We start from the raw sequence: 3,970 nt of genomic DNA on the forward strand, positions 1-3,970 counted from the left end.
AACTAGACTTTTAAAGTATTACCAGAATATGTAATAGACAAACAACAGAGATGTTTGGTAGACAACTTATGGATTTCGCGTAATAAAAAGGATTCTAAACACTTTGTAGCTACTATAAATTCTCTTTGTCAGTATTTCACAAACAGAAATCTAAACAAAAAATTTAAATTTTATGTTGTAGTTCATGGTAAAACTAATAGTGTTTTTCAAACTTGGATAGAAGTTTTAGACTCTATCAAAGACATAAGAAAATCTCTTTTTAAAGGATTTAATGATTTTACTGAAGCATTAGACTATGCTAGGGGAATGTTGGGTCCAAATTACTATATTTCTCCAACTCTTAAACAAAACTCAGACAAAATCCCTCAGTACAACATACAAAAAGACACAGACGAGGTGATTTTTTGTGATCACTGTTCTACTATGACTGATGTTGTCAAGAGACTAAACCAGCAGAAAGAGACGTTAGTTCAAGAAAAAACGAAACTCTTGGACCAAGTAAAGATATTAGAACAAAGACTACAAGCAGTCAATTTTGAGTTACCACAATCTCAGAGTTTTCCATCTCAGGCAAAAATGGATGAGACGGGTGTGCATTCCCCAATGAATGCAGCTAGACCCACTGTATCGGGTAAAGATACAGCTAGTCTGGTTCGAACGGTAGCCGGTAAAGACTCATCAAACCCGTTGATGGCTGTCACTTTACCAAAAAGTGAAGATGAGGGATGTTCATCTCTACAGACAAGACGAAGACTACCAAAGACACTTACGCAAGGAGCAACTTCTACGAAGAAAATCATACTTGCTAAAAAGAAAAAGAACGAAAAAATAAAAAATATAGTAAAAGAGACATTAGAAAGGTTTTTTCAGACAAAGGAACAAGATAAGCAAATAGTTAAAATCCTAGTCCAGAATTATCTCCAAGTCAAGGGATGTCACCAGTCCATAGTTCAGATTTTGAAGGAGATGCTATTAATTTCCAAGACAGTGCATTTCAAGACTCTCAAGATCCAAATGATGTAGACTCAAGAATGAGTTTCGATTCTATTGCTCTACACAATTTTGACACATAGACAGATTAGTGGAGAAAATAATGATAGCACAAGACAAAATCAAAAGAAAAGGCTGAAGACATTTCAGAAAAAGAAGACTTTATTAAAGTAACTTTAATAAAGTAGTAGCTTTTAATAAAGTAATGAGACAGCTCAGCTAACGGACAAAAACATAAAGTTTCTTTTGAAAAGTTTCACATGACGATGGGGCCCAAATAGCACCCGGCTGAACTCAAAAGATTCTTTACGATTTTGAAATCCGGAGTTGAAGTTCACCAGACACCTATAAATAGCAGCATTTGTGAAGAAGCAAAGACATCACTAAAGGAAATCACGAAGAAGAGCATCAGCTAGATCTCTCAAGAAAAACTCCATATTCCCCTTCTCTTTCAAATGCCTCAATCCCTTTCCCAGTCCAAAACCTTTGTAAAATAAATTTCTGTTGTAAAATAGTATTAAGTTTTTGATTATTATCCCTAGCGTGAAGTAGTTTTTGGGGTTCCCCGAAAGGGAAACCTCCCTCCATCTTCAAGTATGGGAAACTCAATTAAGTATTATATTAGCCGTAAGAATAGCTTTCCCCACAAGTTCTGGGGTAAACCAGAACTTAACAGTAAGGCATTCATCATCTCCTTTAATGTTCTACTTTTTTCTTTCTGCAATCCCATTGGATTGTGGAGAGTACGGGCAGTTGTTTGATTCGGGCGATTTTTTGTGAAATTTGGGCTTAAAGCGAAAAAAGAGGTGACTCAGTTTTATATACATCATGGGAAAGGAAAATCGATAATTGAACCGTATCAAATTGACATGCCAATTTTCTCATAGTTCCGATTTTATCGGTGACACGTACATCTTTTGTAACAACTTGGATTTCTCAATACAAACACATGTATATAATAATCATTGAATGGAATTACACTAAAATGTAGGGTTCTAACGTAATTAAGAACAACAATTAACTGGAATTAAGAGAACAATGAAAGGATAATTAGTAGGAGATGAGAAAGCAGACAATTGGTGAGGAGAAGCACAGTCCTTTCTTAAGCATAATCACAAATCCCATAAATCGTTCTTCTCAACTCTAACCCTTTTAACCAGTTATTAATTGGGCTTGGGTACCAAATCAACTTTGCGAACGGCCTTCCAGTTTTATTGTTTCTTCTCGGCCCATTTAGAGGTTGTGTGACATTGGGTCGGGGCTGGGGCTGGATCATAACATCTTTATTTCTGCCTATGAATTTGATAGAAGCCCTAAACAAATTTTCATGTAAATAAGAGTTAGTGATCTACCCATTATATCCCATATAGTGACTTTTCTTTAAATTCTATTACTTCGTATTGTTCGCTCTCTTATTTTGTTGAATAGTCAATAGTAAATTATCCCTAACATCATTATAAAAAGGAAAGATATTAATTTCATTAGTAGTTATGCCTATCTCATAAAATGATATAATATATACACTAGATTATCACAATTTTTTTACTCAATTTTATGATTATAACAATCTTGGACTCCTTTATTTATATACATCCATCCATCTATCTATATATATATATATATATTGCAATATGGCAAAGCATTCATAACTCTCTCTCAAAAACACAAGCATAATTAATCAAATATATACATGGCAAAAATTTCAGTAAATTGTTGTGTTCTCATTGTCATCATGTATCTTTCTGGTTAGCGCATTTATCCCCTCTCGTTTTATTTTAAAATTATTTTTTGTTTACGGTTTATCTATTTTATTATTAATGTAATTTCCTTTGAACGTTAAGTACTATCTTTTTCTTCAATCATGAATGCTTTAAACATGAATTTTAATACATAAACGATTTGCGTATATATTTTTTTTCTTGAATTGGATTCTTCGTTAATAGATTTGTTATCACATCATTGTTTTTTCTTTAATTTCGAGCGGAGGGTTTATCAGAATCAGTCTCCCTGCCCCATAAAGATAGGGGTACGGTCTGCATATATCTTACCCTCTCCAGACTCCACTTGTGAGACCACACTAGCCATGTTGTTGTTGTTGTTGTTTGTTAATTGAATTTAACAATAGATTTTTTTTGTTATTATTATTGTTGTAGTCCTAGACCCGACGATCGCCCAGAAGGAATGCACCAGTGAAGTTCCCAGTGTACAGTGCCAAGTGAACGATAATTGCATGCCTACCTGCGAGGATATATATGGAGATAAATTATTTTGGGCATCTTGTATGCAGAAATCACCTCCTCCTTCTCCTGTTTGTGTTTGTCATTATTATTGTTAAAGATTTCTTTGAAGTAGCGACACTATAAATGTCTCTCTTTAGATTTCATCTAAATATTAAACTTGTCATGTATTTGATCGAGTTGTAAGATTGATTTCTTTTTTTGGTGCAATATAAGATTGATGTCATATGGTTAAAATGAATTCATTACTTACAATATTTTCTTTTTCCTAAAAGAAGCGTTGAAATTAAAGCATGAATATAAGAGTTATTGGCCGATCTAATAGATGCAATTCATAAGTAGTCTTGCTTAAAAGAAAGTGAACAAATTAATACAACTGGTTCATTTAAAAAGACATATCATTCGCTTTAGCTAATCCACATGAGCCCCGGATACTCCCATAGCTAGTATGATAGATGTGGCGTATGGGAGGGTGATCCAAGTTGATAAGGAGCGCTTTCCCTCAATGGGGTCCTACGCGACGTAAATTCGGATATAGTTGGGCTTCAATACCAATACCAGTACCAAATACTGTGTGAAAACAAAAAAATAATAATAGGAACTTGACAAGGTTATGTTATTGTCATCTTCTTATCGAAGAATGGATAGCATGCATGCTCATGGAAGACATATTTGCCCACATCTAATGTATGCATTAATTATTATGGTCAATTAATATATAATATTATATTATAATCTATTAT

General features: G+C 33.7%; 1 long non-coding RNA gene across 1 annotated transcript; it reads left to right on the top strand.

Annotated features, from left to right (window-relative positions):
• The first annotated feature begins 2,614 nt into the window (after nt 1–2,614).
• LOC132615587 (uncharacterized) lies at nt 2,615–3,468 on the top strand. The gene is made up of 2 exons (XR_009572754.1): nt 2,615–2,735; nt 3,144–3,468. It is a non-coding gene; the product is annotated as an uncharacterized LOC132615587 (long non-coding RNA).
• Nucleotides 3,469–3,970: the final 502 nt, after the last annotated feature.

This window comes from Lycium barbarum, chromosome 10 (genome assembly GCF_019175385.1).
Source record: "Lycium barbarum isolate Lr01 chromosome 10, ASM1917538v2, whole genome shotgun sequence".
NCBI lineage: Eukaryota > Viridiplantae > Streptophyta > Magnoliopsida > Solanales > Solanaceae > Lycium > Lycium barbarum.